Below are 14,591 nucleotides of genomic sequence, written 5' to 3'. Positions count from 1 at the left end.
AAACAAGCCCATAGAATCAAAAACAACCATTTTAAGTCGGTTACAAAGCTTTAACAGCCAGCTGTCCTGATTTTCTGCATCTGGTAGTCCCAGGTGGCCCGCTTCAGGATTCATAAGGATCTTACGCGGGCCGCATGGCCCCTCTGATCCGGTTACAAAGTTTCAATCATTGCAATTTTGGTCCCTGGTCCTTCCAAACTTGATTTTAAGGTGGTTTCTTGCACTATAAACCCCCAAACTTGACTTTTAAGGACCCCAAGTCATAAACCAACTTTTTTTAGTCCCCGGTTATTCATACGTTCACCGAAAAGTCCTAAATTTCGATATTGACGCTTTTAATCCCTCGTATACGAATATTGTCATAACTTTCTCATACTTAATCGAAACCTTGTGAAATTTTTATCACACATTCTTGTGAGTATAATTTATCATTACAAAGCTTCGGGTCTGCTAAAAGATCACTCAGAGGTATACTTTAAACATGTTGACACATTTAGCCCCTGTAGTTTGTAATTCCTCACTTTCTTTCACGATTAGCTTCGTATGATCCATGATTTATTCGTTTAAGGATATAAACATCATATAGGGTTATTGAAAGACATATTTATCCGTTGTTGACATTTTGAACCCTTATATTCACATACTTTCCTTGTTTGTCAACTTTAGCCCTTCATACGTAATCTTTTACACGTTCGAAGCTTATGACACGTGTCAATACATTATTGGACATGAACTTTCGAGGTGTTACATCCTCACCCCCTTAAAAGCAATCTCGACCTCTAGATTTGCTAAAATGCTAGAAGTACTTTTTGTCGCATAGTGGATTTTAACTTCTATAGCATATCTGGAGCCTCTCCAAGCTCCCGAGTTGACCTCTATAATAGGTACATGTATCCTTTTTGGAGCTTCTTAACCTGTTGATCCTTAATTGATGCAGGGTTCCCATCATATCATAAGTCTGCATATCATTTTGTGATAATGCTTCTCGACTTATTGATGAAACACATCTTTAGATCATTAATGTGTAATGCATTGCGAGTTTTGCCAAGCTCCTTAAATAGGTTTTAGCTTATAAGCTATTTGATCTTGATACATTCGATTCCTTCGAATGATTCTATATATTCAGAGCTCAACTAGCCTGATAATTAACAAATTGGCACACCCTTCCAAGGTGATATCTTTGTTGGACCCTATTTCTTAACAAGAACTTAGAAGGTTTGCTATTTCCATTAATCTTGATTTTTCTGCCAAATAGTGGCAACTTACAGATGATTATGGATTTGACTGATCTTATTCGTTGTTTCCAATGCAACTTTCAGATCCTGATAATTGGACTTACCAATCTTCTATCTAACAATGGATGCTTATCATTCCATCCATACAAGGTCTCCCAAGGAGCAGCCTAAATACTTATTTTAACTATTATAGAAAAACTTATCTTAAGGTGAGATGTTTATTCCAACCACTGCTTAAAGCTAGTCTTAAGGAATAGCTAATCTTTACAGCTAGTCGAACAAATCGACGATCCTGGGCAGCTGATGGCAAATTCTTAATTGTTGCCTAATTAGGGTTGTGGTAATCAATGCATAAGCCGAAGTCGGTGAACCTCATAGATAGAACCCGAATCTTGAACCACACAACCATTGGAATGATTAGTGAGTTGGCTCAAGCTCCGATTCTACCGGTTTGAAGGCATTGAGTGTAAAAGAGTTAAAAGAAAGTTGGAATTCCTTCTTTCAATCCTTCACATCATGTAAGTGTTCAGATCTGTGATAGATCTTAGCTAGTTTATGTGGAAATCGGTTAGATCCGAGCGATTCATGGTGTATTGAGGCCAAAACATGATGTTCTTGAAGAACACCATGATGACATCATCCTAGAATGCTTAGATCTTGATGATTTCATGGTTAGAAATCAAGATTTGAAAGACAGAAAGGTGTAGGAGTGTGTAATGATCAAGAAAGTACAAGATTTAGGATGAAAACTTACCAGAATCGGAAGAAATCTGAGAAAAGATGAGGAGCACGAGCTTGTCGGTCAGAGAGTTTCCAAAAGTGGAAAGAATGACAATGACAGCCCTATTTATAGGCTCCAAAAGAGGAAAGGGCTGGCCGATCGGCCAGGCATCCCGATCGGACAGCCTGCTCGATCGGACAGTCCGTCCGATCGGCTGGGCTGTTCGATCGGCTGACAGCCTGATCGATCAACAGCCTGGTTTGAGTGTTCGGTGCGACGATTTTCAATATTTCGATTTCGATTGAAGATGATACGAATACGATAGAGTTTCCTATTCAAATTACTTTTAATCCCAACCACTATATCTAACATACAATCATCTATATTTCACACTATCCTTACGTTACCATTCGACATAATTCGATTTAGTTTGCATTCGATTTGAGATTCGAGTTTCGATTCGAGTTTCGATTGATTCGATTGAATACCACACAGGACATAAAGTAAGCACGCACAGGTAACACATAAGGCACACACACAAGTAATATAGCACCAAATTCGCATAGTTCGAGTTTCGAGTTCGATTGATGATTCGATTAGCTTGATTATTGATTGATTAACTTTATCGCATTGTTACTTCCTACTATTCACAGTCATAAGTCGGTTCGCGTCGATTAAACATTCGATTACTTCGATTTATTTAGATTATCAACACTTACTCCACATAATACAAATAAAACATAAAATAGACTAATTATAGTCGAAGAAGTCAAAGTTGACTTGGACTTTGACTTTGACTTTGACATTCGAAAACATGGGGTGTTACATATATAATAACCGATGTAGGATTGTTAGCTGATAGATTATTATTACTATTATTATTTTTTGTTATACAAGTTGGAGGAGCGTGAACGAAGGCACTTTTCATCTAAAGACAAGGGCTATAGCGGTAATTTCATTTTATGTGGATATACAGATGCTGATGCTGGTTATATACTAACTTTAGGAACTTGTATTGGTTTATTCTGTATTAATTTTTTGAAATGAAATAAGTTTCAGTGTCCGAAGTTGTTCCGACGCTGGAGAATAATATTCCCGAGTAAGCTGCTGTATTGATAAAAGAATCTGAAGCGGAACAGGCTGTTCTTGTGGAGAATGGAGAAGTTCCCGCTGTTGAGGAAGACCCGGTTGCTGAGGTTGTTGATGAGGTGCAGGATTCTTCATAGCTGGCAGTTGAATATCACACTAAAGTTGAGGAAATGCCAAAGAAGCCGTATGCATCTATTGATATACAGTCCAGTTGAATTAGAACTCACACAAAAATAATGATTTACAAGAGGGTGTCGAATGAGAGGTCCCAGCTCAATCTCTTCAAACTGCTGAACTCCCGCATTCTTGAAGATTGACGCCTCCAAGTCATATAATGTGGTAATCTTCCTTACTCCAACAAAACAATTGATGAATGCATTGATCCGAATAAAATTAAAAAAGAAATCAGACATGATAGAACAATATTAACATGCATACTCACAATCAGTTCAAAGTGAGTTTCATCTGATTAGTATATGTTTTTGTTTAAAATTTATCAGGCATCTGTATCTCTTATATCAAGGAAATTATCATAAGCAACTTCAAATTTATTTGCAGTTGTTTCACTATCCTGCTTATGGCTTTAAATTTGCATCTCCACTCCAGTCATGCATTTATATTTCCTTTTTTTAGCAAATATGGTTGTATTATAAGTTTGCAGATCATCCTGGTTCCAAGCTATAAATATTACAGAAACATGACAACTGATCATCTGTTTTTTACAGAAGTATTGCAAATTGTCAACCGTTGGAATATGCTAAAGACAAGGGTGAAGAGGATTCAGTGTTTGTGGCGACTAAATATTGACACTTAAATTTTTGACAATGACATTCAGCAGCAGAAGCAAGTGCTGAATTTGAAGGAGATGAATAAGATAGCACACTTTGTTGTTGATATGCTCCGATACAGGTAAAATGTAACACCTCGAAAATTCATGTCCAATAATGTATTGACACGTGTCATGGACTTAAAACGTGTAAAGGATTGATTTTGAGGGACTAAAGTTGACAAACAAGAAATCTATGTGCGTAAAAGGATTCAAAATGTCAACAATGAGTAAATATATCTTTCAATAACCCTACAAGATGTTTATACCCTTAAACGAATAAATCATGGATCATACGAAGCTAATTGTGAAAGAAAGTGAGGAATTACAAACTGCAGGGGTTAAATGTGTCAACATGTTTAAAGTATACCTCTGAGTGATCTTTTAGCGGACCCGAAGCTTTGTAATGATAAATTATACTCACAAGAATGTGTGATAAAAATTTCACAAGGTTTCGATAAAGTATGAGAAAGTTATGACAATATTCGTATATGAGGGGTTAAAAGCGTCAACGTTGAAATTTAAGACTTTTCGGTGAACATATGAATAACCGGGGACCAAACAAAGTTGTTTTATGACTTGGGGTCCTTAAAAGTCAAGTTTGGGGGTTTATAGTGCAAGAAATGAGCCAAAAATCAAGTTTGGAAGGACCAGGGACCAAAATTGCAATTATTGAAACTTTGTAACCGGATCAGAGTACCTCAGGCGGGGCGCGTAAGATCCTTATGGATCCTTACGCGGGCCGCTTCAGGGTGCCAGATGCAGAAATTCATGACAGCTGCCTGTTCCAGCCATTTAACCGACTTATAATGGTTGTTTTTGATTCTATGGGCTTGTTTGCTGGTATATTAAGGTCTAGGGACACTTGTAGTGATCCCATATCATCCATAGACCTTGTTGGCATGATCTTGATGATCAAAGAAACCTATATAAGGCCTTGAACTTTGGGTTTTCATTTGCACATTCACTTGTAACTTCACAAGCTCACTTCCTGGAGGTTCCTGGAGCTCAAGCATCTTTCTTAGTAATCCTTAGTTGTGCTTAGGACTATTGTAAGTATGCTTAACCTCCTTTAATTCAGTTTTGCTTAGTTTATAAGCGTTTAGTCAAACCGTCGTAATTAAGGTTTGACTTCGTCATTAATCTTAATTGCTCCAGTAATTTGTCAATATGAAAGTACCTATGAGTTGGTAATTATGTGGGCATTAAACCCCTAAAAGGTCTCCCTCTGATTCCCACTCTAATTAGGTCAATTGTCGAGTCAAACTTGATTATAAAAAGTCAACAGAAAGCTAATTTTCAAATAAATGCATAATTAGCAATGTAGAAGCTATGCAACCTGTTTTGACATTAATATAACTTGGTAATTAATATAAGAACATGTCTAAACATGTTCAACTCGACAATTTTTTGTTTAAGCTTGGTTCGGGACCGAAAGTCGCATAGTTTGACTTATGCTTTGACTTTCAGTTCTGACCCGTTTGAGCATGAATTAGGAATGCCTTAGAGCTTTAATTGGGACCAAGTTACCTAAAAGTATAACCCTCTGTGATTATACAACTTGGTTCATTGGTTATCCAATTCATATACATGATTCCGTTAAATGCTTAAATGTTGACTATTATGCCCTTTTGACCTTAAAACATGATTTTTGATCAAGTGAAAGGATAGAAACCTTCACTACTGATTTATAAACTTGTCCCTAGAATTTGACATCAGTTTGAGGTCTAGATTAAGAGTTATGCTCATTAGCGTAATTAAGGAGCTTTTAAGTAAATAAATGGCGTAATTAGCATATAGCCTACCTAAACCCAATTTTTAATACCAAACTTATTACCCACTGATATAATATAATATTTTGGGATTTTTAAGGATTTTTATTTATTTTTAGGCTGATCGTAACCTAGAGTTCTAAGCTTAAATCGGTAGTTGTCGGTTTTGCCCTTTTAAGCCATAAAATGAGTTTTACAAATCCTTTTGACCCCAAACCTTTTTCTACTGATATAATATGATAAATAAAGTATTTTGAGCCTTCTGGAATAATAAAATTATCGGCTTTCCTTTGGAAACCCGGAAATGGCTCCAAATCGTCTTTTTAAGCGTTTTTAAGCGTTTTAAACGCATAGTATGTATTAAAACCATATTAGACATATAAGACTTGATACCTACTGATATTTTAAGTAAACTTTTATGTTCCAACAGTAGGTAAAAGTTTTGAAGTCAGATTCCCGGATTTGACCTTTAAACCTTAAGTGAAATTACCAAAATGCCCTTAAGATGCATAGTTTGGTTAGAAATGATAAATTCCACATATAAGTTATACCTTACTAATATAACTTAGTAAAATAAGTATTTTTACTGATTACACCAGACCCGAAACTCAGAAACATATTTAAACCCTTTTATTACCTTTTAAATGACCAAAATGCCCCTGCGAGGCATAAATTGGTTTTAAAATTCGTGTTGGGCATAATAGAAGACATCCTACTGATGTCACAACATATTTAAGGCATATTAACTTGTGGAACATGTTCATGACTCTTATGGTTACCCGTTACGCATGTTTCGCGTTCGGATCGGTCTATGTAACTAGTTTACATATATTAGCCGAAATGGGTCAAACCATATCGTTTTTGTCTCAAAACCCATAATGTGTTTAAGTTACCCATGTTAAACGAGCTTACAAGCTTGTCGGGTCAAAAACCACATTCTAAACCGGTCTTCGCCTTATCATGCGTTTGAACCGTGTCTTCCTTTGAAAACTAACCGGTCTAAGTCTAAACTTAATTAAAGACCCGTTAGGATTCTGATAGGTTATTAAAACCTTCGTTCCAGATTAGGAGCCCAGTAAAAGCTATCTGTACTTTCTGATTTGATATACGGCTGGGATTGAATTTATATTCAGCTCAGGTAAATACTCTTAACTTATTTTCCCTATACGGGCTTGGGATACGGTGCTATAAATGTACCGCTTGGTCGGGTGTATGTAGTCATTTAAATCGTATTGTGATTGATGTATTTACATAACCTGTTTGATATGTATTATTTGGTGTATGGCCCTTGGGGGTTTAAATGACCATGTCCCGGATATCCTTGGCATCATTCATGAAATGGCCACGACCTAAGCACGGGGTGTAGGCGTACACCTGACAGCTGCATTATGTAAAAACTGGTATCCCACTATAAGGAATCGACCTTGTGGGCATTATACCTGTGGCGTGTCAGTTAACTTAAGTCCGGCCCTACAAACCGGCCCTAATGGACGACAAATGAGTAAAACTGTATACAAGATTATTTTGAATAATTGTCCCAAGTTATAAAATGTTTTTGCCGAAGTGCATTTAAATAAATTTTCAAACTCTTTTCAAAATGAGTCAGTTAAGTTGTATTTACCAGTGCAAACTGACGTATTTTCCAAAAAGGCTAAGTGCAGGTACTAGATGAAATAGGCTGGCTACTCCAGGCATCATTACTCAAGTCTCGCAAGCTTTAGATGTTAAAGTCTGTTGAACAGTTTTCATTTTATTTCGATCCGCCTGTGGATCTGTTTCGACTGTTTGTGATACTTAAACATTACAATTTTATTCAGTTGAAATAAATCTATATCTTTTGCTTCCGCTGTGCATTTATATGTTGTGTTGTTTGACTATGATGATATCAATGACGTCACGATACTCCCCACCGGGCCCACCGGTGACACGTGGAAAATAGGGGTGTGACATAAAACAAAGCAATTGCACACTCCATTACTTGACAGGTTTGGCTTTCTTAACAACTCACTATCCATCATCAATCTTGTAGAAGTGTTTTAACCCGAGAAAAAGTGAAACCACTGTTTTGGGTTAAAACAGTGTTTTGAAATCACTTTTGGGTTAAAACAGTGTTTGAAACCACTGTTGGGTTAAAACAGTGTTTGAAAACCACTGTTTAAACCCAAAAGTGGTTTCAAAACACTGTTTTAACCCAACAGTGGTTTCAAAACACTGTTTTAACCCAACTACAGTTTATCCTAACCACTGTTGATATACAACAATGGTTAGGATAAACAGAGGTTATGAGAACAGAGGATACCTCATTTATGTTAGGAAACCTTTGTTTTTAAACCACTGTTTTTAAAACCTTTGCTTGGCTAAAAATGTATCCACTGCTGAAAGGAATCCTCTGTTCTCATAACCTCTGTTTATCCTAACCACTAACCTCTGCTTGGCTAAAAATTCATCAACTGCTGAAATGTATCCTCTGTTCTCATAACCTCTGTTTATCCTAACCACTGTCGATAGACAACAGTGGTTAGGATAAACAGAGGTTATGAGAACAGAGGATACCTTTCAGCAGTGGATACATTTTTAGCTAAACAGAGGTTTTAAAAACAGTGGTTTAAAAACAAAGGTTTCAACAGAGGTTGCTGCTAACTGAATTATAATCGTATTGTGTTTAATAAAGTTTGATTTATATGCTAACTGAATACCATCTTTGATCATATTCGAGCGATATTATACGATTGGCATGGTTACAGGAATACGATTTGGAGCCACATCATATTCGAGCACGCATCTACCTTTGATACGCTTGCGATGGATCCAAAAAAGAAGAAGGATATATTGGACGATCTGATTACGTTCAGCAAGTCTAAAGACTACTACAAGGAGGTATGTATTGTTAGCTGATTTTATTGTCTATTATAATTATTGTTATAATTTTAGTAAATATTTATATATAAGTTTGTTTGTTAGCGGCATCCGGATTCGGATTTGGACACCGCCACCTCAAGGTCATGACCATTTTCGGGTTGCTCTCCTTAGGGATGAAAACGAGTCTAGGCAGGGTTGAGTAACTAACGGAAAAGGCGAGTTATAATTTAACAAGCGAGTTATAATTTAACAAGTTATTTAAGAAGTGAGTTATAATTTAACAAGTTTGTGTACATAATATTTTGTAGGGACATGGTTGGTTTGTATCATGGCCAGAGCCAAGAAATTTTCTAGGCAGGGTCGAGTGACTAACGGAAAAGGCGGTGTATCCGAAAACTTTGTAATCATCGATTTTTCTGATATTTAAATGAGTAAAACCAATGATGATTATAAAAAGTTGATTGTAACTGGATTAACTACTTTTAAAGTTGTATAGTGATTCGTTGTTTAATAAAATGGGCTATGTAAAATATCTATAAAGCAGTAGTGCTTGATTGTATTTAATCTTTGCTTTATTGTGTTAAGAAACGACCCGTGTTTGCACACGGGTCTTACCGCTAGTCTACTATAATAAAAGAAACCAAATTTTGGACACGTGTCATTCGTAGGAGGTATCCTCAAATCTATACTTATCTTATATTAACTAAATAAATAAAATAATAAAATTAATATTAAATCTTATCATACTTTAATAAAATATTATCCTCAAATCTAAATTGTTAATTTAATATATTTTTAAAATAAATACCTCTCTTTCCTACTTATCTTATATTAAATATATAAATAATAAATTAATATTAAATTTTATCCTAATTTATTAAAAATATAACTTTTTTATTAATTGGTATACAAAATTATATTTATTCAACTCGTGTAAAACGCGGGGTTTTTAAAAATATAACTTTTTTTATTATTTACTATACAAAGTTACATTTATATAACACGTGTAATACACGAAGTTTTTAAAGATATAACTTTTTATCATTTGCTATGTAAAATTAGATCTATTCAACACGTGTAATACAAGGGGGTTTTAAGGATACAATTTTTTTAATTATTTGGTAGATTTTTCAACCCGGCTATACACGGGTTTTTTTAAAGATACGAAGTTTTTAGTAGTTAATATACAAAATTACATTTATTTAATATGTGTAATACACATGGTTTTTAAAGATATAACTCTTTTTAGATCTATTTAACACGTGTAACGTACGAGGTTTTTAAGGATGTAATATTTTTATTATTTGGTAGATTTATTAAACGCGATTGTACACGAGTTTTTAAAGATACGACGTTTTTCGTATTTAGTATACAAAATTACATTTATTTAATCTGTGTAATACACATGATTTTTAAAGATATAACTACTTTTTATTGTTTGATATATAAAATTACATTTGTTTAACCCGTATAATATACGGGGTTCATTAAGATATAACTTTTTTATTATTTAATATATAAAATTACATTTATTCAACCCGTGTAATACACGGGGTTCTAACCTAGTACCCATACAAAGTAAATAGAAGTGATGACGTGACTTATTGGAACAAACAACGGTTATTGGTTTCAAGTCAACAAAACCATTTGACCATAATGTCACCGGTTGGATATTGGAAAACAGTCTCATCATCCATCACAACCCTACAACAAAAACACGCTCATTTTATACTCCACCGGTGGTAGACACACCCTTATGGAACCGACACAACATTTAACCACCATCGTGACTTAATCACAATCCATGATAATCAAACCGATGCGTCTCCTTGCACCATCGTTTCACTGCCGTCAGCAACCGTTTCATGCCCTATATAACCCTCATCACCACCACAATAACCAAAGGTCATGTATCACCCGTTTGAAACTTTTCCAGACTCATGGTGTGAGGGGAGTTACTTTAAGAAATCCAGTCACTCAATTTCCAATTAATAAAACGATTCGGCCACAAAGTAATTTGCCGCAAAACACCGACGTAGGGCATGTTTGGCTAAGCTTATTTAAGTCAAAAAGGACTTTTGAGAAAAGGACTTTTGGGAAAATGACTTTTTGAAAAGGAGTTTTTAAAAAAAAGTGTTTGGATTAATTTATGGGGTGGAAAAAGCCAATAAGTCAATAAGTTGTTTTTTAAAAAGTGTTTGGCTTAGCTTATTGATGTAAAATGACTAAAATGGGCATTCTTTCATGAGGGATGTTAAAAAATAAGGGGTATATTGGTAATTTGTTGTTTGAAAAAGCTATAAGCTGATCAAGAAGTCACAATCTCTTAACTTTTCAAAAACTCCTTTTCCTTCATATCAAAAAGTCATTTTAAAAAGCACTTTTCCATTTGCCAAACACTAAAAACTGCTTATTGGCTTTTTGATAAGTCAATAAGCCAATAAGTTAGTGGGAAAAACTTAGCCAAACATGCCCGTAGTCCGCATCGGATTCGGCACTGCTTTTTGTAGTTATATATAATGTAATATATCCACTTGGGAATAGCTTAGTGGTGTTAGTGAGTTTAGATGGAGCTTAGGATAGGAGATGGATAGGAGAGGTCAGGGGTTCAATCCCCATAGTGTGCAACGTTAGCTATTCAAAAAAATAAATAAATAAATAAAAAATAAAAAATATATAATGTAATATAATAACTAAGCAAAGGGGTATGTATTTGTGGTTATAACATGTTTAACGTAAACTAAAGAATTTTCGCATCTCATATAATGCTTCTAAAGATTTTCCCGAGTAACATCCCGCAGCAACGCGCGGGGCACGTTAACTCGTTAAATAAATAAATCAACCAATATTTATCTCCAACTAACTTGAATTATGTTTAACCCAAATTAATTTTATGGATAATCCTTGATATCTGAATTATCACTTCAAAGATCTTAACCCTAACCCGCACACACATAAATTCAGGTCAACTTGAATATGACCCGGTTTAACCCATCTTTTTAAATTTGTCATATATGTTAGACGAGTTTAGCAGGTTGTTGGGTTATGAAATGAGTAATATGAATAGGTTTTTTTTAATATTGAAAATCTGATAATGGATTGGAAATTGCAAGTATATATTCAGAAAATAGGAAAACAAAGTTATAAAAGTCTTTTTTTTTTCTAAATACTAAAACGGGTTAATGGTTTAACCCGAACCCAATTTGTTTTTTAAGTAAGGCAACTCGAACGGGTCCTGTTTAAAAAAATAAGCCGTGTTAACCGACCCAATACCCTATTTTTTCGTATGAATTCGTGTTGGATATCATTTCATGTTAGAAATTGTGACCTCTAGTCATACCAGTCATTTTTTTAGACTAACTATAAGTGTATAAGTCATCAAGACTCAAGAGCAATGACTAGCTTTATGATTTTGTTAAATAAAAACTTGCCGGGAACGTGAGTCACTAACTATAAAAGGGGTATGTTATGTTAATTAACAAACTTACAAGGTTGAAAATAGAAATAAAAAGTAAAAACAATCAATTTCACATTACAAGGCCTAGAAATTTCTAGCTAAACCCATGACAATTTTTTTTTCTGTATAGTAAAATATAAATTAGAGTTAAATGTCATTTTAGTTCTTGTGGTTTGGGTAGTTTAGTCTAAAGGTTTTATTTTTCATATGTGTACATAATTTAATTTATACAGTAGAAACTCGATAAATTAATACTCGATTATTTAATAAACTCTCTAAGATAATATTTTTTGCCGGTCCCGACTCGGAGATAGGGTGCTAAATTAATAATTCGCTAAAATTATAAGATAATACATTTTTGATAATTTCTTTAGACCCCATATAAAATATAAATTAATAATTCCTTATATATATAGCATATTACATGAATGATTTATGAAAGTTTCTTGAAAAATGACTCAATTGTCTTTTATTTTTTGTTGAAATCAATTTCCCTTTGAATCTCGTCTCTAATTTTCCTTAGCATGGTAAGAACTTCTGGTGTTGTTTTCTCATAGCTCAACAAGAAATTGTTCAATGTGATTGCCGCTTTAATAGCTTCATTTCGCGAAGGGGGCTCTATTGTAGAACTTTCATCATCTTCTTCATCGATATCATCTTTATTAATTCCAAAAACGCTTTCAATAATTTCTTCATCAGTCAACAACTGTGCAACTACATTTTCTTCTGGGTGAGTCAGAACATCTTTGACATCCATTGTATCGCGATAACCCAACTCTTTGATCAAATTCTAGAGTTCTTGAGTGCTTTCACCACCTTCATCTGAGTTCTCAAAAGTCATGTTATCTGTTGATCGAAGTTTACAATGACGAAAGCAGTTCGCAATTGTATTTGCACGAACATCCATAGTCCATGCTGAAATTTCAAGATTCATTGCATCTAATACATTTATTTTTGCTGGATTTGGAACCCCTAATTCATAACCCTCCAAAAGACTTCTACAAAATCGACGACGATAATGCATCTTAAAAGCTCGTATGATCCCCGCGTCACAAGGTTGAATTTTCGAAGTTGTGTTTGGTGGCAAAAAAAATAATTCAACATTTCGTAATCCTTCAATAATTTTTGGATGAGCAGGGCAATTATCCATAATCAAGAGAATTTTTCTTCCAACCATTTTTTTATCAAGTTGGCGAACATATTCTTCAAATAACACACCAGTCATCCAAGCTCGTTTGTTAGCACGGTACTCACAGTTCAGACTGTTCAAGTTTACATTCTTGAAGCACCTTGGTTTAGCATATTTCCCAATAATCCATAAAGGAAGTTTTTCCGAATCGTCCTCATTACAGCAAATAACAACAGTTAGTCTTTCCTTGTCTTGTTTTTTCCCTTCAAGCTGCATTGTTGCAAGGAATGATCCGGTTGAAGTCTAAAAAACAAACCTGTTTAAGATCAAAACATGTAAATAATTACATCACTAAAGTACAAAATATAAAATAAAATAATAAAAAAACAAACCTGTTTCATCCGTATTAAAGATGTCTTTCATTTCAAACTGATCAACTTTGTCTCTTATGGATTTTAATTTGTCCTCCATGCCCTCCATTTCAACAGATCCACTCTCTCCAAAACGCCGCCAGAAATTTTTAATTCCATATCTTGCTTTGAACTTTCCAAGCCAACCAATAGAAAAAGTAAAGTCTGGAGTATCCACTGGATACATATCTTTCATGAACTTTTTCGCCTTCTCGATGATTAGTTCACCTGTCATATTCACATGTTCTTGATATTGAAGAATCCATTCATAGAGAGATTTTTCTAGGTCAGAAATTTTGCCGGTTTGTGTCGCTTAACATCGCCTCTTTCGGGAGCAAGTGAGAGATACTCTAAAGACCGCTTAACTGTATTCGATATTGTCGCTTGACTCACCTGCAAACCATAGTTACTATGAACCCATTCTTGCAATTGCTTTTGAGTGAGACTTGGATTATCCTTGTTGTGCTTGCATAATGCTCTTCGAATCTCGTCTGTCATTGTTGTTTTTTTCACACCTTTAAGATGGGAAGCCATGTTGTGTGTATGATTTGTTTGTGTTAACCTATTTTGATCTTATATTCATATAGAAAATATTTTTAATGTCCATAAAGTGATACATTGAACACAGGAAGCATAATAAGGTGAGAGATTGAAGGTTTCTTTCAAATTGGGCCGTTCATTTGATATACATGCATTGTATACAATAATTAAGTGGAAGCTTGAAAGATGTTTGTAAACTAAGTATTCTACTATAAATTAATAAAATATTAATTAATATATAAATTAATAATTATTAATTTATCGATTAATTAATAACTCTTTTAATTAATAAATTTTGGTGGTCCCAAGTGTATTATTTTATAGAGTTTCTACTGTATAAACTATATTATATACGAAAAGTTATAACTTATAAAAACTTCAACATCCAATCCTCCATTCTTTACCCTATATTTTAAAACTATGAATAAGAAAAAATAAATTCAATGTCTTTTTTTAACGGAAAATTTGGATCACCGACGGACTACTGGATTATTATCGTGCCACGAGTGGAACTACCCGATCATATCCATCTCCACTAGGCATAATGCATATA

General features: G+C 34.4%; 1 long non-coding RNA gene and 1 pseudogene across 1 annotated transcript; one reads left to right on the top strand and one right to left on the bottom strand.

Annotated features, from left to right (window-relative positions):
- Positions 1-3,066: 3,066 nt before the first annotated feature.
- Positions 3,067-8,426, top strand: LOC110923283. Its single transcript, XR_002583924.2, has 3 exons — positions 3,067-3,384; positions 3,771-3,954; positions 8,388-8,426. It is a non-coding gene; the product is annotated as an uncharacterized LOC110923283 (long non-coding RNA).
- Positions 8,427-12,404: 3,978 nt separating this feature from the next.
- LOC110922001 lies at positions 12,405-14,064 on the bottom strand (annotated as a pseudogene).
- Positions 14,065-14,591: the final 527 nt, after the last annotated feature.

Source organism: Helianthus annuus, chromosome 17 (assembly GCF_002127325.2).
Source record: "Helianthus annuus cultivar XRQ/B chromosome 17, HanXRQr2.0-SUNRISE, whole genome shotgun sequence".
NCBI classification, from domain to species: domain Eukaryota; kingdom Viridiplantae; phylum Streptophyta; class Magnoliopsida; order Asterales; family Asteraceae; genus Helianthus; species Helianthus annuus.
The sequence above is the reverse complement of the archived record's forward strand: the minus strand, read 5'-3'. Positions and strand labels throughout refer to the sequence as shown.